General features: G+C 39.8%; 1 protein-coding gene across 16 annotated transcripts in view; it reads left to right on the plus strand.

Annotated features, from left to right (window-relative positions):
• Positions 1-22,681, plus strand: part of NR1H4 (nuclear receptor subfamily 1 group H member 4) — a 136,104-nt gene that overhangs the window by 41,067 nt on the left and 72,356 nt on the right. For 3 of the 16 annotated variants that reach the window (XM_081595470.1, XM_081595469.1, XM_081595475.1), the window contains exon 2: positions 7,272-7,537. The exons of 8 other annotated variants lie outside the window; for them this stretch is intronic. The gene's annotated coding sequence lies outside the window, so the exon portion shown is untranslated. Of the gene's footprint in view, positions 1-4,214; positions 4,374-4,563; positions 7,538-22,681 lie in introns of those variants that run through there. 5 more of the 16 variants (XM_081595483.1, XM_081595479.1, XM_081595471.1 and 2 more) reach the window with 5 other exon arrangements.

Raw genomic sequence — 22,681 nt, forward strand, 5'->3', positions numbered from 1 at the left:
CAGAACAATATATGCCATATGACACCATTTTTTAAGAGAAGACTTGAATGTATCTATTTATCATTAAAGAGTTTGGAAGAAACTATATCACAGTGTATTCTATACACTATGTATATCATAGTGTATTCTGTGACTCTATGGGTTGTAAGAATATTGTTGTTGTTCAGTTGCTAAGTCATGTCTGACTCTTTGTGACCCCACGGACTGTCGCATGCCAGGCCTCCCCATCCCTCACCATCTCCCAGATTTTGCCCAAGTTCATGTCCATTGATGCGGTGATGCTATCCAACCATCTTATCCTCTGCTGCCCTCTTCTCCTTTTGCCTTGAATCTTTCCCAGCATCAGAGTCTTTTCAATGACTTGGCTGTTCACATCAGGTGGCCAGAGTATTGGAGCTTCAGCTCCAGCATCTGTCCTTCCAATGAGTATACAGGGTTATTTCCCTTAGGATGAATCTCCTTGCTGTCCAAGGGACTCTCAAGAATCTTCTCCATCCAGGTTCAGATGAAGGTTTAGCTGCATTCTTCAACATCTACAGGAGGGTTTTCCCACCAGTGGAGACCCAGTGACTCCAATGAGTCACTTAGAATAGCTGAATGCAGAGGTGGGTGGAGTCCTTATAGAGCTTCTATCGATAGTTTCTGGAAAATTTCATATCTAATGGGGCCAGATGCATCTCTTTGCTGTTTTATGGCACACATCTTCATGTGACATTTCATATTGATCTTCACAATAAAAGATAGGCATTTTTCCTGTTACTGCTGGGAGTGGGGGAGAAAATTCAGACCCAGAGATTGACTTGCTCAAGGTCATATGGTTAGACTAGTCAGAACCCAAATCCATGCCCCTGACACTAACATCAGTGCTTTCAGCAGTGCCTCTACCATGGTGTCCTCGATTTTGGAAACTTCTGGTTATGAAAGCACAGCTTCTTGAGAGTGTCGCCTTACTGATAGCTTACAGTGAACAAAGTCAGATTCGTGATCTCCAAAGAAGATTTAGCTTCAGGACCAGGGACCAGGCTTGAATACGCAGAGCTTTTGTGTAGCAGAGTTTTATTAAAGTATAAAAAGGACAGAGAAAATTTTGACATAGACATCAGAAGGGGGAAGGAGAGTGCACCACTTGCTAGTCTTATCAAGGCCTTATATACTTTTACCAGACTCACTCCCACAATGTACATCTTAAATTAACAAGATTAGAACTAACAGTAGAAAGGTCTTACTCCCACAATATACATTTTAAGATAACAATTAGTTAGAAGGTTCTTAAGAAGTAGAAACATGTCCTTGAGCAGGATACATTGTTATATAGTTTAAAGTGAGTTGTTTTGTTGTGTAATCATCAGCTCTGGGCTTAAAGAAAGTTAGTGTTAAAGATTGTTGTCATAACAACTCAGAGTTTAAGAAAAAACATCTTATGTGACTAAGACAAAGCAATGTAGAATAAAATGTTTGTCCCTTTCTCCTTGGACTCCTTATCAACCTATCTAAGAATTAACTCTCTTATTACCAAGGAAAAGACATTATTCAAAGCTGTAAAGACCATTGCAGATGCAACTTTCTGATAGATTCAATGTTGGAGCAGAGATTAATGCTCACAGGTAAGCTTGAGTCAATAGGAAAAGAGGCCAGCATCAATGATCCAAGCTCTTCCTTCCTTTCCTTCTTCTGTGCATTTTAGTGTCCCTCTGTGAAGTTGAGTGCCCTGGCTCTGTTCTCTGTGGTGATCACCCAGGCCTCCTAGGCTGGGTTTCACCTTGGCTGTCAAAATATTCAAAGTTCACCTGTTGTACTTCCCATTTACCTCAGGATATTTTATAGTCCCTGATCTGGGGTGAACTCAATCATTAGAGTTGGGGGGGGTATTTTTCAAAAAAAGAAAAAATCCTGGAGAAGATAAGGAAGTCAACACATTAACCAAGAAACTCTATCAATGAATGGAGGTTTTTTTTTTTTTTGCAGAATGGCTTTTCTACTATATACTTAATACTGTACAAAAGTTGGTCACTGTCAATATGTTAATAACTTCCTTCATCTGTATTCTATTCAGCAACTAATTAAAATAAGCCAGTATTTTGAAGCACTTCATAGAATAAATATTTGATTTCACTTTGCTTGGATTGATTGTAGAACAAAATGTAGGAGAAAATATAGCAGTTTTGGAGAAAAGAACTTAAAGCCCAACTTTCTTGCTTTCATGAGCCATTGAATGTCTAAGTCTTACTTTCCTCATTAAAAAAATGAAGATAATACTTTCTAGCTCCTAAATTATAAAGACAACATGTAAGACAGTCCTCATTCCCCCAATGGTGAACTGAGTCAGCTTGCCCTGGCCCATGAAAGCCAGTAGTTTTCAGGTTTTTCTGAACTGGTTATTAAACACAGCACCTATTAAAAGTTAAATTACATTAACTTATAATTAAAGACACTTAGAAATCAAGGATAATATGTACTTAAAACTCTTTACATTCTAACTATTTTAAAATATTTCACAATTATGTGTGCTCTTGTGGCTATTCACATCTGTTGTATCCGAACGGTGGAAATTCTAAGCAGTTACGTGCCTCTGTACATCTCTTTCCATCTCTGTGTTCAATCACATCATGCTGATAGATTGAAATTGGCCACTGTGAAGATATTCATACCATGGGAATGAACTAAATCTACAAATCTATACTTCTTTTACTGCTTTGGTAATTGTCTAACACTGTTTCTTGATGCTTTTGTGCTAAGTCGCTTCAGTTGTTTCTGCCTCTTTGTGACCCCAAGGACTGTAGCCCGCCAGGCTCCTCTGTCCATGGGATTTCCCAGGCGAAAATACTAGAGTGGATTGCCATATCCTTCTCTAGGTGATCTTCCTGATTACACCCACCTCTTTTACATCTCCTACATTGGCAGGCAGATTCCTTACCACTAGTGCCACCTGGAAAGCCCCAGTGTTTCTCAACCTCAGCACTATTGATGTTTGGGGCTCAACAATCCCTTGTTCCAGAATGATGCGCTGTGCACCATAGGGTTTTTAGCAGCGCCTCTCTTCTCTACGTACTAAATGCCACTAGCACTCCCTCCCAAGTTGTGACAACCACTACTGTCTCCAGATATTGCCAAATATCCCCTGGTGGGCAGGCTTCCCCCACTTCTTCCCTGTTGAAAGCCGCTGGTCTAAGGGGTTGGGAAACTAAGGCTGGAGGACAAAATTTGGCCTATGGATGTTTTTGTACAGCCTGCAGGCTAAGAAGAGATTTTAAATTTTTTAAAGTTTGAAAAATATGACAGAGACCAGATGTGGCCACAAAGCCTAAAATATTTACTTTTTAGCCCTTTAGAGAAAAAGTTTGCTGACCTCTGGTCTAAGTTGTGGTGATGTTAATAATGCAGATTATTTACATTGTGAAGAGCACACACGAAATATTGAATAAATGCTCTTCCAGTATTTGAAAACTATTATTTTATTCAGCAAAAAAGCTGTTCATATCTCTGATGAACTAGTGAATTTCCAACATATGTAGTGTTGGAGCCAAAAGAGCATTGGGTTTAATGAATGTAATTTGTGTGAGACTAAGTTTAACAGTACATCATGTGCGTGATATCAGGAAAATAAGTGTATTGGGAAGGAATTAATGGAATGGAATGCATGTCCATTTGTCAAATCATGCTTGAACTGCAACCATAAATTGACTACTGACACAAGAGTTCAGCAATATTTTCCTCTTGACATTTCACACTATCACATTCGCATACCTAGACCAGAACTGAAGGATTGAGGGTAAAAGGTACTGAGAAGGAAAAAAGGGAGCATTTCAGGATAAGGAAAGGTTCTGAGGCACGAGGGAGCTTGGAGAATCCCATTAAGTAAAGAGAACATCAGTGTTTTTCAATTAAGAGTACGGAGGAACCATGAAGAAATAGGGATAGTATAGGTGGGGGGCAGTGGTGTGCTGGGAAGTATTTAACAACCAGCTCTCAGGGCAGGGGGTACACACACACACTCACACATATACTCCCAGGTACATATACACTCACAAGTTTATTTAAAAGTTTTCTGATATAACAGATGTCTAACATGTTTTTACAAATAATAATAAAATGTACACTTCTATATGTATATATAAATATATAATTGTATAAATATATATAATTTGTATATACAATTGCATATATGTATATATACAGTTTCAGGTAGTCAACTGATTCTCACAGAATTCTTTCAGCCTTCACCTTCCACTGCTGATGAAGAGAATGAAGTCATGACAAAGGCTTTCATCATCCAAGAAGAACTGGTCTGGGAGTCATGCAGGAGTCCCTTGGGCAGCCCAGAGCTGCAGAGCCCACTGTGTGTCATGGGAAAGACTCTTCAAATGGGCAGGGGAGTGTTTACCAAGGCTGGGCTTTCCCTCTTCCTGGTAATAAAGGGTAGGGGTGGTGTGCTTCAAGATAGAAGAAGACCATGGGGGTAGGGAGTCTGAGCCTGCGGGACCTACAGATGCTATTTAATAAGAGAAGTAAAATACAGCTTTTCCAACAGATTTGAGTGCAGGCCTTCCACCAACTTTTTTTCCATAGTTTGCTGTGATCCACACAGTCAAAGTCTTTGGTGTAGTCAACAAAGCAGAAGTAGATGTTTTTCTGGAACTCTCATGCTTTTTTGATGATCCAATGGATGTTGGCAATTTGTCCTCTGGTTCCTCTGCCTTTTCTAAATCCAGCTTGAACATCTGGAATTTCACAGTTCATGTACTGTTGAAGCCTGGCTTGGAGAATTTTGAGCATTACTTTGCTAATGTGTGAGATGAGTGCAATTGTGCAGTAGTTTGAAGCCTTTTGTTGGGATTGGAATGAAAACTGAACTTTTCCTGTCCTGTGGCCACTGCTGAGTTTTCCAAATTTGCTGGCATATTGAGTGCAGCACTTTCCCAGCATCATCTTTTAGGATTTGAAATAGCTCAACTGGAATTCCATCACCTCCACTAGCTTTGTAGTGATGCTTCCTAAGGCCCACTTGACTTCTCATTCCAGGATGTCTGGCTCTAGGTGAGTGATCACACCATTGTGGTTATCTGGGTCATGAAGATCTTTTTTGTATAGTTCTTCTGTGTATTGTTGCCACCTCTTCTTAGTATCTTCTGCTTCTGTTAGGTCCATACCATTTATGTCCTTTATTGAGCCCATCTTTGCATGAAATATTCCCTTGGTATCTCTAATTTTCTTGAGGAGATCTCTAGTCTTTCCCATTCTGTTGTTTTCCTCTGTTTCTTTGCATTCATCCCTGAGGAAGGCTTCCTTATCTCTCCTTGCTGTTCTTTGGAACTGTGCATTCAAATGGGTATATCTTTCCTTTTTTCCTTTGCCTTTTGATTCTCTTCTTTTCTCAGCTATTTGTAAGGCCTCTTCAGACAACCATTTTGCCTTTTTGCATTTCTTTTTGTTGTGGATGGTCTTGATCACTGCTTCCTATACAATGTCACGATCCTCTGTCCGTAGTTCTTTAGACATTCTGTCTATCAGATCTAATCCCTTGAATCTATTTGTCACTTCCACTGTATAATCAAACTGTGGAAAATTCTAAAGAGATGGAAATACCACACCACCTGACCTGCCTCCTGAGAAATCTGTATTCAGGTCAAGAAGCAACAGTTAGAACTGGACATGGAACAACATACTGGTTCCAAATTGGGAAAGGAGTACATCAAGGCTGTATATTGTCACCCTGCTTATTTAACTTATATGCAGAGTACGTCATGTGAAATGCCAGACTGGATGAAGCAGAAGTTGGAATCAAGATTGCCAGGAGAAATATCAATAACCTCAGATATGCAACTGACACCACCCTTATGGCAGAAAGTAAAGAAGAACTAAAGAGCCTCTTGATGAAAGTGAAAGAGGAGAGAGAAAAAAGTTGGCTTAAAACTCAACATTCAGAAAATGAAGATCATGGCATCTGGTCCCATCACTTCATGGCAGATAGATGGGGAAACAATGGAAACAGTGAGAAACTTTATTTTTGGGGGCTCCAAAATCACTGTAGAAAGTGACTGCAGCCATGAAATTAACAGATGCTTCCTCCTTGGAAGAAAAGCTATAACCAACCTAGACAGGACATTAAAAAGCAGAGACATTACTTTGTCAACAAAGGTCCATCTAGTCAAGGCTATGGTTTTTCCGGTAGTCATGTACGGATGTGAGATTTGGACTATAAAGAAAGCTGAGTGCTGAAGAATTGATGCTTTTGAACTGTGATGTTGAAGACTCTTGAGAGTCCCTTGGACACATGGAGATCAAACCAGTCAGTCCTAAAGGAAATCAACCCTGAATATTCATTGGAAAGACTGATGCTGAAGTTGAAGATCCAATACTTTGGCTGTCTGACGCAAGGAGCCGACTCATTAGAGAAGATTGATGCTGGGAAAGATTGAAGGAAGGAGAAGGGGACGACAGAGGACAACATGGTTGGATGGCATCACCGACTCAATGATATGAGTTTGAGTAAGCTCCGGGAGATGCTGAAAGACAGGGAAACCTGGCATGCTGCAGTCCACGGGGTCGCAAAGAGTCAGACATGACTGAGCGACTGAATAACAACAACAAAACGTATTGGGTGCTTGCTCTCTGCCAGGCACTTTTATAAACATTTTATGCATTTCAAACTATGCATGTAATTCTCACCACCACACATAGGACAGTTACACCATCCTCATCTTATAGACAAGGAAACCAAGACTCAGAAATGCTGAGTGTCTTTCCTGAGGTTGTGGCAGATGAGTAGGTGTCTCACCAGAGCCCCACACTTTACGCTGCTGTGCAATTCAGAAACGAGAAGAGAAGAGTTAGAAGGGAAGAGTTAGAGGCCAAGCAACATTGTTCTTCAGAAGGGGAGTGGTGGTAGGCCTGAATCAGCAGAGGAGCACAGTGGGTTGGAAATAGGAGACATTAGAAAGATGAAATCTCATTAATCTGTTACTCCTTGATACAGAAAGCCCGGGAGAGGGAAGAGTCAAAAGGGTTCAGAGTTGCTAACTTCAGTCCCTTGTAGGTGGTGGAACTATTGAAAGCAGTTGGAGAGAGAGAGGGAAGATGAGAATTCAGTTTTAGATGATGTGTGCAGAAATCGGGGTACCTGGGACCCTTAAAACACAGCCTGCGGAGAAGCATTTTCAAAGGCTTCAGGGCGTGCCTCCGCTTTGTTACAGTCCCTATCCAGGGGCTTTGGGAGTTCATCCTGGGAATCTCGAGCATGTCCCAAGGTTCCTTTCTCTGTTTATATCATTTAGCAGGGAAAGGATTGTTAATGACTAATCTCTGTCCATGAGGCACAGAGCCAAGGCAGAGATGCTGCTGCTAGGCGGGAAGGCCGCCCATGACCAGCCTGGCTCCTGCAGGAACTCCCTCCTCCTCACCCCACTGTCTCCTGGACTCGCCCCAATGCAAAATCGGATCCTGAGCATTTGTAGCAAAACCACTGCGTTTTGAAGAGGAAAACTGGACTCAGAATCCTCCCAGGGCTTTGAAAGTTCACCTCCAGCCTAAGACAATCACAGTGAGTACCTAATTCCTATGGGAGTGGGGTATCCATCCCAAAACAGCAGAGGGGACGTTGTCATTGAAAGTTTCTCTTTAGCATCAGGAAGTTTGGTCGATGAATGAATTCTCAGTTGGTAGGATTTGATGCAAGATCCTAATGGTTTTTAAAAAAGTAAAAAAAAAAAAATTGTTCAAAACAAAGAAGCAGAAATCAATGGGTAGTATTTTATTGAAAAGTGAATTGCTTTTCTTACTGAAAAATTATTTTGGAATATCTTTTCAACATTGTGATCATCCAGGAGAATCACTGGAGACCGTAAATTTCAGAAGTGTCTCTATTCTGATTCCGTAGGCAATCTTGTCTATATAATGTGCTGTTATTTATCAAATCCTAATGCAAGTTGGGGAATATTACTAATGTCAGAAGACTTCAGATCTAGGACTTGAATGACGTTTAAGCTATGCTTGACTGAAAGTTTTTCCTAGGAGAAAAGTAGATTTCAAAAGCTTTCTCTTTTGAGTTCTACTGCAAACTTTTCTATTGGTTTCCATTTCTCATATTAGTATCAGATGGAAATATTAAAATAAGATGGAAAATGTTAGGGAGAACTTTGTTACTAAAATTCTCCAAGGTCTGAATCTGCAGATAAAGCATCTCCTGCTCTACCTGCTGCCATGGGGAATTAGGCAACTGTGAGTGAAACCTGGGTCATATTTCTCTCAACTTTTTGTTTAGAAGGGAGGGGCTGGGGAAAGGGATGCAAATGACTCATGCTGGATCCTTGGTCTGAGAAACTCACCTGAGCTTTAAAGAAATCTGATGATGTCACTGGTGCTGCCGTAGAACCACCTCAGCAGTATCAACAAGGGGAATAGAGACAGCCAATGCCAGGTTTTTAGTGTGATTTTATAAAATGATAGACACCTTTGTCTCTGAGTCTCCCCCACCCTCCAAATTGTGGACCTGTGCCATTTGCACCGTGGACTTTTCTGTTTTGCTGAGAATGTTGCAATATGGCTGATGCAACTCGAGTTAGCTGATAAAATCCTGGCCAGGGATGATGCTTTCATCCTGAGACCCTTCATCAGGATTTGCAGCATTGTTTTCCACCACACACCTCTGCCCTCTCCTCCCCCAGTTGGAGAAGCAAAGTAATGTAATCCCTGTCCTTCCTTTTATTTCCACACCTCCAAAATCTGGCCACATGGTGGTGGAACACCCAGTTGTTATGTTTGGAAGGAAAAGAAGAGAACTTTGTATGCAAGAGCGTGTACCTACATGTCAGAGGCTTTATCTAAATTGCCTGTTTCCTTCTCACAATAACCTTGAATGGAAGTTCTTATACTCATCTTACTGATGAGAAAACTGAGGCTCAAAGGGAACAAGTAACCTGTCTGCAATCACAGTTAGGACGTAACAGGACCTGAATATGAGGGCAGGTCTTTTTAACTCAAAAGTTCTCTTCTTGCTACCTGGGTATTGTTGGAGGTTGGGAGAATTTGAAATCTGGAATGATGGGAGGAAAGCAGGTGGACCAGACCACAAATGTTTCATCTTGACAGGGGTGATTTGTTAAGACCTAGCACAATTGTGAAGAGTTGGACACGACTGAGCAACTGAACTGAACTGAACTGTACATTTATTTAAGTGTTTTTATAACTTGTAATTCACTTTGAAAATATGCCAAACTCCATCAAATCCAGTAAAATTAAGGCTGAGAAGTAACAAACAAACAAACAAAAAAGACCTAGCACAATTGTGAAGGTTCCTAAAACTTCTTAGGGCATTTTCTAATAACTACACTCAAGCAGGGCAAATGGAAAGTTATTAGCACTACTTGCTTTAACCCAAAGGTCAATCTAGGAGAGCTGACTGGACACCTCAGTTATTGTCATCTTAATTAAAGATTCAGTGAACCCTCCTTGGTGTTGTGATCAGGGACTTCCAGAAGGCGCTCAGAACTGCTATGTTTTACAGAAACCTCAGGTTATGAACACCAGGAGAATACGTATCACCTTGTGATAGGTTTTCAGAGACTCGCGTTGTCATTAAGTGAGTGGATAAAGAAAAGAATGAAGGTTCATGTTCTTTTCTTGATAGGGAGTGTTTTTCCTTCATTTTGCTCCGTCTCATTTTTCTCTTAAATCTTAGCAACATACATCATGAAGGGGCTAAAAGAAATGGGAACAGTTTTTTTCTTCCCAAGTATTTCTTGTTGCTGCTGTGTTTTCTACCAGTGGGAATACACGAGGCATCACTATGTGTATCCTCAGTCACCCAGCTGTAGGGGAGGCAAAAGTCATCATTACCTAAAAATATCCACCCTCCTCTCTTCTCCTATCTCCCTGTTCTTTCACCCCAATCTGCAATCCCCTAGACCCCATGCCCTCCACAATGAGTTATTTTCTCCTTTAGTTTGCCCCATTCCAATTTTGGCAATAAAGGAATGTCTGCTCTTCTTTTTCTCTTCTTTGTAAACTTGTTTCAGCTCAATGCCAACATAATGCAGCTTGATTGCCAAGGGAAGTATTGTATAAGAAAGAAAGTATTGCACAGGAAAAATATGTTTTTTCTTTGTTAGGTCTAAGAATGATGACAGAGTTCTGGTGACCAAAATTAATAGGTGTGAATATAAAATAAATTTTTATTAATTTTAATTTTTCTGGATAAAAGTCCAAATAAAGCTTTGATATTTCAGTTCCCATTTTAAATAGAAGCAGTGCTACAGTGAACATTCTTGTGTACCTGTGCAAAGCTTTATCCAGGGACAATACCTAAGAATTAGAATTGTACTTTTATTTTTGAGAATATACTGCTAAAGAGACCTCCAAAAAGACGTAACAACTGTGCCCCCACTAGCAGTGTGTGAGAATGTGTATTTCCACACATCTTCAACTTTTAATATTATCAGACAAAAAAGCATTGATAATTCAGTAGGTGGAAATAGTATCTAGTTGTATTAGTTTGCGTTTTTCTAATTAATAACTAGCTTCAGATGTTTTTGTATGTCCATTGACCACTTGTATTTCCCTTTTGGTGAATTTCCTCTTTGTATCCTTTGCCAGTTTCTTCCTTGAGTTGTTTATCTTTTCTGTTTTTATTTACAGGAGTTATTAATATGTTGTTTATACTAATTTTTGGCTGTTATTTATGTGGTAAACATTTTCTCCCAGTTTATTTCATATATTTAGCTTTGTTTATGGTGTCTTGATTTTAATATAGTCAAACTGATTCTTTTCCTATTTGTTTCTTGTTCAATAAGTCTTTTTTTCAATGCCCTAAATTCATAAAGATCACAAATGTGTTTTTCTATATTTTCTCCCAATAATGTTTATCATTTTAAAAGTCTTTTGACTTAAAATGATACAAGATAGGGCTTTTTAATTTTTTACCACAAAGGAATCATCATTTTTCTTGATATTGGGTCTTGAATAGGCCATCCTTTCTCCACTGGTTTGAGCTGAGTCCACTCACTACAGCATGGCGGACAATGTATGGCTGCTTAGAAGACAGCCTGCTGTTTTCCTCCTATGGCCATCCCCTCTGCATGCCTTCTGCTTAGTTTAGTGCCTACTTCTTACAGATTAAATTCATGAACCAGCCCCCCACCCTCAAAAAGACTTTCTTTCTCTCCTAGTCACATCTATGCTTAACACCCATCAGTAAGACTCCCATTTAGAATAAATTTGAACTCCTTATCATAGTCAACAGGCCATAGAGAGGCGCTTACTCTCAGACCTCATCTCCTGCACTGCCCCTTTGCTCACTCATCTCCAACCTCACTGGGCTTTTGCTGTTCTTCCAGCACCCCAAGCCAAGGTCTTCAGCACTTGCTGACCACTCTGCCTGGACTTATTTCCCCCTTTTTCGGCTTACTTCTTCTTCTCCTCCACATCTCAGTTCAAATATCCACTCTCTAGAGAGCTCTTCTAGGATCACTCTCTCTAAAATTGTGCCCAGTTCCCAGATGGCGCTAGCGGTAAAGAACCTGCCTGCCAGTGCAGGAGATATGAGAAATGCAGGTTCGATCCCTGAGATGTGGAAGATCCCCTGGAGGAGGGCTTGGCATCCACTCCAATATTCTTGCCTGGAGAATCCCATGGACAGAGGAGCCTGGCGGCCTACAGTCCATGGGGTCGCAAAGAGTCAGACATGACTTACTGACTTAGCATGCATGCGTGCACATCACTTTATCCCTTATCTCCTTTATTTTCTTGTTATCATCATTGGAAACCTTACTACTTGTTTACTTGCAAATTATCAGGATTTTTTTTTTTATTCTGTCTCATCCATCATTCTATTTCCAAGACCCAGATCAAAGCCCTGGTACATGGTGAACAATTAATGAATGCTGAATGAGTGAAGCCTTTGCTTGTGCTCCTGAAGGGACTTGTGCTTACCTCTATTATAGCAATCCCAATACCATTTTAATTGGGTTGTTGTCCTTATCTGACTTTTCCACTAAGCCTCTTGAAGGATCATGATTTTTTTTTTTTTTTGCCTGTATCTGTTCAATACCTGATGCAGAGTCAATAAATGTATATTCAATGAATAAATATGTGAGTGAGTGAATTCTCTTGGCATTCTTTTTTTTTTTTTAATAAATTTATTTATTTTAGTGGGGGGCTAATTACTTTACAATATTGTAATAGTTTTTGCCATACATTGACATGAATCAGCCATGGGTTTACATGTGTTCCCCTTTCTGGACCCCCCACCCACCTCCCTCCCCATCCCATCCCTCTGGGTCATCCCATTGCCCCGGCCCTGAGCATTTGTCTCATGCATCAAACATGGAATGGTGTTCTGTTTCACATATGATAATATACATGTTTCAATGCTATTCTCCCAGAACGCCCCACCCTCACCTTCTCCCTCAGAGTCCATGAGACTGTTCTATGCATCTGTGTCTCTTATTCTGTCTCGCATATAGGGTTATCATTACCATCTTTCAAATTCCATATATATGCATTAGTATACTGTATTGGTGTTTTTCTTTCTGGCTTACTTCACTCTGTATAATGGGCTCCAGTTTCATCCATCTCAGTAGAACCGATTCAAATGTATTTTTTTTAATGGCTGAGTAATATTCCATTGTGTGTATGTACCACAGCTTCCTTATCCATTCGTCTGCTGATGGACATCTAGGTTGCTTCCATGTCCTGGCTATTGTAAACAGTGCTGCGATGAACATTGGGGTACACGCGTCTCTTTCAATTCTGGTTTGCTCGGTGTGTATGCCCAGCAGTGGGATTGCTGGGTCGTATGGCAGTTCTATTTCCAGTTTTTTAAGGAATCTCCACACCGTTCTCCATAGTGGCTGTACTAGTTTGCATTCCCACCAACAGTGTAAGAGGTTTCCCTTTCTCTTGGCATTGATATTGGAAGTGGACATTGAAATGCAACTTTAAAAGAGAAAATATAGTATTTTTAAGCAAGGACTCTGTTTTTTAGACCCAGTAAAACAAAAGACAACTTGCCATACTGTTCATTTTGGGAGATTGTATCAGTTATCTAATACTATGTAACAAACTACTGCAAAACTTAATGGCTTAAAAAGATAATAACTTATTATTTCTTATAGTTATGTGGGCTGACTAGGTGGCTCTTTGCTGGTTTTTCCTGAGCTCAATCAGGTAACATATCAACTGGAGGGTCAACTAGGTCTCATTCTCATGACTGGGGCCTTGATGCTGGCTGTTGATTGGGATAATTGAAATGACCCAGTGTCTTTGTCCTGGAGTGTTTCATTCCTGGCTTCATGGCATGAGGTCTCAGGACAACATTCCAAGAGGATGAAAGTGGAAGTAACAAGGTTCTCTTGAGGTTTACCTTCAGAAGTACAACAATTCTGTTGGTCAAAGCAAGTCATCAAAACAGCTCATTCAAGGGTGGGGCTTACTTATTTTTAAGAATTGTAGGGCTTCCTTGGTGGTCCAGTGGCTAAGGCTCCCGGCTCCCAATGCAGGGTGCCGGGTTCGACCCCTGGTTAGGGACTGCAATGAGGAGTTTATTTAAGAAAGAATTGCAGAGGTAGCTTTTGGTTTAAGATGGCATTGCTCTCATTAAACCTATTTGCTAAAACACTTTGTGGATTTCTTATTAGTCTTTTTGGGACTTACTCCATGCCTGAAAACTTACCTCCATAATTTTTTGAGACAAACTTCTTTCTACTTTGGACATTTCAAGCTACTATGAAATAATGTTGTGGGATAATGCCCTGGAATTCTTAGAAGCTTTTTTACCTGGATGTGAGGGTCTCCTAGACACCTCCTTGTGTTTTTTGAGCTCTCAGCAAAGGATCTTATAGCCACATCCATGATTTGATATTTACTGTGGAATCATATATTTTGAGACTCTTATGTCATATGAAAGAACAAAAGTACAATAGTCTTGTTTATTAACCCAGCACATCTTGAACCTCTCACGTGCTAAGTCGCTTCAATCGTGTTTGATTCTGTGGGACCCCAGGGACCATAGCCTGCTAGGCTCCTCTGTCCATGGGATTCTCCAGGCCAGAATACTGGGGTGGATAACCATGCCCTCCTTCAGGGGATCTTCCTGACTCAAGGATCAAACCTGGGTCTCCTACATTGGCAGGCAGATTCTTTACCACTGAGCCACCAGGGAAGCCCAAAATGCTGTACTGTGCTGTCGCTTCAAATCCTGCTTAAAACGAATAGCTCCTTCCTAATTCATCTCTGTCTTCGTGTACCTGTCATTCACAGATAAAAACACCTCTTTACACATTCACCTTACTACTTGGAGTTCTCCTTAATCCCAAAGGGAGCCACAGAGGTACTTGGAGGTCAGTGGGGAAAAGGCTCTGCCACTCCTGAAACCAAACCAGAGAGAAATAAACAAAAACCCACAGGTTCATTAGGAAACTGTGTATTTTCCAAGTTGAACAGTTTTGCCCCTCTGTGTGTGTGTGTGTGTGTGTGAGAGAGAGAGAGAGAGAAGGAGAGACTGCAAAATAGGACCTATTCATTTTCCAGCTTCCTATAGTAAGTTCCTTCCCACTCTTCCAATTTCTACCAGTGTCCTCACTGCCCTTTCAGGCTCTGTCCACCTCCCAATCCCAAAGCCAAAGCCACTGGTTTTAGCCTCTTTTTTTTTAAAAAAAAAAAACACCTCATCCCTCTTCTAAGTACCGGTTTCGGTAGCAGTTATTTGTTTCTTTGTAACAACTACCCTAAAGCTTAGTGACTTAATTCCCATATTTCTATGAGTCAGAGGAGCAGTTCCTCTGATAGTTTTGCCTGGGCTCACTCAAGTGATTCTTTCTGATGGACGATCAAATGAAACAGAAGGTCCAAGATGGCCTCACACAGGTCTGGAGTCCTGGTGTGACTGTCAAATGTGACAGTTCGGATAGCTGAGTTCTCTCTTGGTTAGGTTTTGTATCTAGGGCATCTACAAATAATGTGACAGTTTCCTGGTAGCATTCTTAGACTGAGGGAACAGAAGCTGCAATGCCTCTTAAGGGCAAGCTCAGAAGTCTCACAACATCACTCCCACCATTCTACTGATCAAGGAAGTTACCAGACCAGTTCAGGTTCAAGGGCTGCGGAAATAGCCTTCACCTATTGATGGGTAGTGACAAACCCTCATTGCAGAAGGCCATATGGAATGGGAGAGGCCATGGTGGCCACTTTTACAAATAACAAATGATTTATATAAATAATAGGTGGGATGAGGTGGGAAGTGGGAGGGAGGTTCAAGAGAGAGGGGCCATAACTATACCTATGGCTGATTCATGTTGATGTATGGCATGCAGAAACCAACATAGTATTGTAAAGCAATTATCCTCTAATTACAAATAAATTGATTTAAAAAGTAATAGTCATAAAATTTCAGAAGATCTCATGAATTATTTGAAAAGAAGATGACAAGTCAGTCATGGAGAAAGTGTAACTTTCTCCATTATCTTGACCATTTGACTATAGCAGATAATGGGGAGAAACTTCCCTGACTATTAAGAATGAATGTTAAGAAGACCAAAACTATTCCTGGTAGCTCTCAAGGAAGAGAAATTAACAAAGGGAGCTTTGGGAGGATTATTAAAACTATTTCCTGGGGTAGTCAGTCCATGTATAAAATGTAGGGGATCACTGCTTAAGAGATTTCCAACAAGAATGGATTCGCTTCACTAATTAGGACTACATTGTGGGGAAGCAGCCTTAGTTGTCAGGATTTTTGTGTGACTAAAAAAAAAAAAATCCTTCTTCAGCTCTTGCATGTGTTGTTATCCTACATCAGTATTTACTGTTGATTCTGTGGCTGAAATAAGACTGATTCTAAAAATGGTTATCTGGTGAGATATATTATTCATTTATTGTTTATGTATTTAGTTCACTCATTCATTTATTCATCAGTCAACAAATAATTAATTGTGTATCTAATGTATACTTGGCCACAGGCTGGGGACTGGAGATCCAGAGTGAGCACCCCTAGAGCTGATGGGCCAGTAGGGGTGTGTGCATGCATGTATGCTAAGTCGCTTCAGTCATCTCTGACTCTTTGCAACCCTATGGACAGTAGCCCTCCAAGCTCCTCTGTCCATGGGTTTCCCCAGGCAAGAATACTGGAGTGGGTTGCCGTGCCCTCCTCCAGAGGATCTTCCCTACCCAGGGATCAAACCCAAATCTGTTCCGGCTCCTGCATTGGTAGGTAGGTTCTTTACCACTAGTTTTTAAACTGTAGTGTTGGAGAAGACTCTTGAGAGTCCCTTGGACCGCAAGAAGATCCAACCAGTCCATCCTAGAGGAGATTGGTCCTGGGCATTCATTGGAAAGACTGATGTTGAAGCTGAAACTCCAGTACTTTGGCCACCTCATGCGAAGAGTTGACTCTTTAAGGATTGGGGGCAGGAGGAGAAGGGGACGACAGAGGATGAGATGGCTGGATGGCATCACCGACTCGATGGACATGGGTTTGGGTGGACTCCGGGAGTTGGTGATGGACAGGGAGGCCTGGCATGCTGCGATTCATGGGGTCGCAAAGAGTTGGACATGACTGAGTGACTGAACTGACTTGACTGACCACCTGGGAAGCCCCCAATGGTGTGACCACCAAATCACCACAAAAACAAAGGGAGAATTACAACTGGACACATACTCCAAGAGGTGCCCAGTGCTATGATAGTTTGCTGGAGATCAGCGCTGGTCAAGGTTGAGAAGGAGGCCTAGAACTAGAATAAGACAAATGAGATGCTTTGAATACAAAATGTAAAGAGTCCTGACTCTCAAGTTCATGGCCCTGGGGGCCTTTATTCCAGGTGCTTCTTTTACACTTAGTTGAAAATAAAGGTCAGCCACTCTTTGAGCCCTATAGTATAACCTCCAAAGCACAGGAGCTCAAAAGTAGAGGTCTGGTTGACTCAAAAATAGTTTTATTGTACAACACCTGAAGGAAGTGTACCTTTACATGGCGACTTTATTTTTTATTATTTAAAAAAGTATTTATTTTTTGTTTATTTATCTATTTGACTGTGCTGAGTCTTAGTTGTGGCATGCAGGATCTTTAGTTGTGACGTGCAATTCTTTGTTGCAGCATGTGGGATCTAGTTCCCTGATCAGGGATTGAACCCAGGCCTTCTGCTTTGGGAGCTCAGAGTCTTAGCCACTGGATCACCAGGAAGTCCCTAAATGAAGACTTTAAAAACAGCAAAGAAGTTTGAAAAGAAGAAAATAATATGACAGGCAAACTTTGTAGAGGCTTATTTAATTGTGCATATAAACAGCTAATGTTGAAATACTTTAGGCAGAACTGACCTTGCAGAAATGCCAGTTCACCCTCGCTAAGCACTGGTGAGTAGTTAATGACAGTCTCAGTGGGAGAATTGCATGAGAAAACATGAATTTAGAGTTAGATGGTGGGTTTACATCCCCACTCTGGTTCTTACTAGTGGCGTGACCTTGAAAAGTTTGCTTAATCTCTTTGAGCCTCAGTTTTCTCATTTATAAAGTGTATATATTATTACCTACTTGGTTTATTACAGATCAAATGAGATAACATAGCATGAAAGCTGCCACATAGTAAGTACTCATAAAATGGTAGATATTATTTTAATCTATTTTCACAAGAGATGTAAAGGTTACTGTGATAGCAATAAAGGTCATCCAGTTCTTACAGGGCACTACTCTCAGAATAATGTGATCACAATGGCCACACATTGTCCTTTAAATCTCAACTTTGGAAAGGATCTATTCTCTTTTCCCTTTTTTTTTCCCCATGAGAACTGTTTTGTTTTTGTGTTTTTTTTCTTAAAACCTTTTTATTTTGTATTGGAGCATAGTTGATTAACAATGTTGTGATCATTTCAGTTGAACAGTAAAGGGGCTCAAACCATACATCTACAAGTATCCATTCTGCCCCAAATGGAAAGGATCTGTTTTTCTAAATCTGTATTTTGGCCCTGGAAAGAATTACTTTGGTTTGATTACTTCTGGGAAAACCAAATCCCCTGTGAGATAAAACCTTTTCTTCTAGAACTCCTTTCTCTTTTCTCTTACGAACATTCTTCCAGCTTTGGGCTGAATCCAGGACTTCTGCTGAGTATGAAATGATGATGACTAGAAAAAGCTTATTTTTTATTACCCTTTATGAATGAACTGCATAGATATCCCACAAAGTGTATGCTTTACCACCAGCAACTGGGTTTATCTGAGAAAAATGTCACTGAGAAGGGTGACTTTGGGTGTGGAGAGTTCATGGGGAACCAGCACAAGAAACTGTTTTTTTTATCTTCATATTCTGAGAGCTGAGATTCTTCTAAATCAGAGTCAAGGCCGTTTAATTGGAGCAGAGTCTTTCCAAGGCCTCTTCCAAATGGTTTGTGCTAAATCAGAGAAGCTCCATCCACCATGAACTCCCTGTGACACACACTATCTAAACAAGTACAAACTGATAAGCAGAAAGTAGGAGTCCAAGCTACCAGTCACTCTGTGTCTTATCACTTTAAAAACAAATAGTGCTTACCACTTCTGAAATGCTTCCTGGGTCCTTAAGTTAAGGCTTACATTACATCATAGTACAAATAAACATAAAGTAAAATAAACATTTTGTCCCTGCTTCCACCAGTACCCAAGTCTTAAACTTTGTATCATCAGCCTGCTTTCTCTTCTTCCTCCTCCTCTCTGTAAATTGTACTCAAGTTACTTCCTTTCCATCTTTACAGAAACCACCCTGCTTTGCACCTAATCATCTCACTTCCAGAATGAGAATTTCCTGAATTTTCCTTCTCCTTTCACTGCTTACCCTCCTGTCCCGCCTTCTCATAAGAGTAATCTTCTTGAACATAGATTTTTTTGTGCCATCAAAATTTCCAATAGCACCTCGTTGACCACAGTTAAAAGTCCCCAACATTTTATAGGTAGGAATTACTTCCTCCTCAAAGCCTCAAGAATGTGTGTGTGTGTGTGTGTGTGTGTGTGTGTTTGTATGTTTAAGAGTGTGTAAGAGAGAATCTCTGTATGAGTTTACATATCTTTATAGATGAGGAAATTCTTCACATATATAATTTCATTCATTCTTTTTAATTATTAAATATTTCCAACATGGAGAACATTGAATAATATCATCAGCTTTCTTGTATTTAACCCCTAGCTTAACGGGAGCATTAAAGATGCTTTGAAATTCCCTGTGTATCCACCCAGTCATTCTGACCACGTCCTGAATGTGGATTCAACACTTCCAGACTTGTCTCTACAGGTTAGACAGGGATCACGAGCTTTTTCTATAAAGACCAGAGAGTGAATATTTTAGGCTTTGCAGACCATGTGCAACTACTTAACTCTGCCACTGTGGTGTGAAAACAGCCATAGGCAATATGTAAACAAAAAGGCATGTTTGGTTCTGGGCAAGCTAGATTTGGCCTGGGGATCATATTTGCTAACTCTTGCATTAGGATATCCGGAGAAGGCAATGGCACCCCACTCCAGTACTCTTGCCTGGAAAATCCCATGGACGGAGGAGCCTGGTAGGCTGTAGTCCATGGGATCTCTAAGAGTCAGACATGACTGAGCGACTTCACTTTCACTTTTCCTGTTCATGCACTGGAGAAGGAAATGGCAACCCACTCCGGTATTCTTGCCTGGAGAATCCCAGGGCTGGCGGAGCCTGGTGGGCTGCCGTCTATGGGGTCGCACAGAGTCGGACACGACTGAAGCGACTTAGCAGCAGCAGCAGCAGCAGCAGCATTAGGATATCAGGATTAATATGTAGCACTGTTTTGCATATCTTTAAACTTACATACACTATGTCAAACCGCATGTATTACTCTGTAACCTGATTCTTTTCCTCAGTATGAAGTTACTCAGTTTATCCAAATGAATACTTAGTCCATTCATTTAAATGCTGTATAGCACTTACAAATATACTTACAGCACTATGCATATACTATTTCTTTATTGTACTCATTCTCTCCTTAATGGACTTTTATTAATGTTTCCAGTTTTATTTTTATTAATGTTTAATTAATGTTTTAATTAATAATATTTATTAATGTTTCCAGTTTTTTTTTTTTTTACTGTTAGAAACAATGCAGTCAAATTTTTGTGCCTGTCACTTTCTCTATGGACATTTATGAAAGATTACCTTATAATCTTTATATCAGTTCTATTATTTAGATTTTTAAACATTCAGCTGAGGGTGTATAATGGGGCGGAGTGTTAAGTAAACAGTTACAGGTTATGGATGAAGCTATGAAAGGTCAGCACTGGTTCTCCATTCTAGTCTTCTTTTTGTTTTTTTCGATCGCTGGGTCAGGAAGATCCCCTGGTGGAGGAAATGGCAACCCACTCCAATATTCTTGCCTGAAGAATCCCATGGACAGAGGAGCCTGGTGGGCTACAGGCCACAGGGTCACAAGGAGTTAGACATGACGGAGTGACTGAGCACACGTGCACATCGTTGATTTACAGTGTTGTGTTAATTTCTTCTGTACAGCAAAGTGACTCAGTTATACACACATACATATACACATGTTCAATATATTCTTTTTCATATTCTTTTCCTTTATGGTTCGTCATAGGATACTGAATACAGTTCCCTGGGTTATACAATGAAGTGAAAGTCGCTCAGTCATGTCCAACTCTTTGCGGCCCCATGGACTATATAGTCCATGGAATTCTCCAGGCCAGAATACTGGAGTGGGTAGCCTTTCCCTTCTCCAGGGTATCTTCCCAACCCAGGGACTGAACCCAGGTTTCCTGAATTGCAGGCGGATTTTTTTACCAGCTGAGCCACAAGGAAAGCCTGTGTTATACAGTAGGACCTGTTGTTTTTCCCTCCTGTATATAATAGTTTCTCTCTGCTGATTCCAAACTCCCATTCCCTCCCTCCTCATTCTAATCTTCTCATGTTTCATCCCTCTTGACATCTGTCTTGGACCACAGATATTATTTCTGTGTATGCATAACTCTGCTAGCTGTGAGAGGGGATACAAAAGGAGCATAGCTATTGTTCCTGACTGCTAGGAGTTTACAATATAGTGGAGAAGACGACAAATGAAGTTAAATCGTTAATGACCACATGAGGAGTAGGGAAGATAAATGATAGGGGATGCATTCCTGGAAAAGTTGGGACATACATGAAAGAAAATCTACAAAACTGAGAGTTATAAAAGCATGTTTGAATAAATGAAGCCACAACTTGCCCCTGAGAGACAAAACTGAATATTATAAAGATATAAATCTTCCTACCTAAATATATAGGTTTGGTACCATCTCAAACTCCCAAAGAAACTTTTCTTAAAGAATGTGATACAAGATGTGATAATTTATCATAGAGAATAAGAAGGTAAGAATATCTTAGAAAAGGTTGAAAACAAATGAACAATAATAGGAAAGGATGATCTTGATGCAGATGTAACTATATGATCAATGGGAAACTAAATTCAGTCTCAATAAAAGAAAAATTATAAATCAATGGGAAAGGAAAAAAGTATTCAGCAAGAAATTCTCAGAAAAATCACCCTGTACCAAAAACTAAAACTAAAAAGCTTTAAAAAATCTAATATATTTAACTACATACAGTGCAAATCTTTTCAAGTAAAGATAATTAAAAGACAAATGAAAATGTTGGTAATAAATATACCAGAATGCTAATACACTCAATATACAAAGAACTCCTCTAAGTCAATAAAAAAAGCAAACTTCCATGGAAAGGTGCCAAGGACATAAAAAATATCTATCACATACAGACAATAAAGATGTAAAATAAATTTCTTTTCAATTTCCTCATATTCAAGGAAATATAATTTAATACAGTAAGATAGGATTTGTCACTGGTAAATTAGAAAAGAATGTTTGAAGTGTGAGCAAGTAATGCCAATGAAGATGTGATGAGACAGGCACCAGATCCACTGCTGGTACGAGTGGAAACTGGAGCAAAATTATAGAATGTCACTTAGCATTTTGTAAATACTTTTCTCTATTGTCTGAATTTTCAGCAATGACCTCTTTATTTTAAAAATGCTTTCATTTGAAAAATAAATTGTAACAGCTTTTCAGGAAAATAGTGCATGAAGGTAGAGAAGGTATTTTTCTTTATCTGCTGTGATAAACATACATTAGGATAAAATTCTGCAGTATAGTGGAATGCAATGGAAACTCAAAAAAGGACAAGGGTGATTAAATTTTTTTCCCAAAATTTAAAGAACATTTCCTTATATTTCTTAGAAGGATGAAGAAGATTATTAAGTTGCTGTGGTATTTATATTTAATTGAAGAGATTTGAGTGATGTAATAACATGTAAAAATGTCAATTTTTGCAATATATCAGCAATTACAGTTTTTGAACTAGTTTATTTTTTAGTAAAAAAATTTAGATGCCAACCCAAAAATGTGTTGAAGGAGCATATTGTTTTTTAAACCTTTATTTTGGGGGGTAAACAAGCAAAATTCAAAGGTTGCTAAAGTAGAGAATATTCATTTTCTTAGTCTCAACCTGTAAAATGACTCCTTGTATGGAAGGGAGAAATCAAGGAGGAAAAAAGACTCCAGAGCTACGATCTTTCTTAGATCTTCCAGGGAGTTATTCTCCTGTTGTGAATCAATTCCCCCAAAGAAAGGGAAGAGTATTAGAAAAAGGAAGACACAGATGTAACCCTCATTAAAGAAATAACATATGTGGAAACATCTGCCAAATGCTTCA

This window comes from Giraffa tippelskirchi, chromosome 4 (genome assembly GCF_054371585.1).
Source record: "Giraffa tippelskirchi isolate mGirTip1 chromosome 4, T2T-mGirTip1v1.2.pri, whole genome shotgun sequence".
Lineage (NCBI taxonomy): Eukaryota > Metazoa > Chordata > Mammalia > Artiodactyla > Giraffidae > Giraffa > Giraffa tippelskirchi.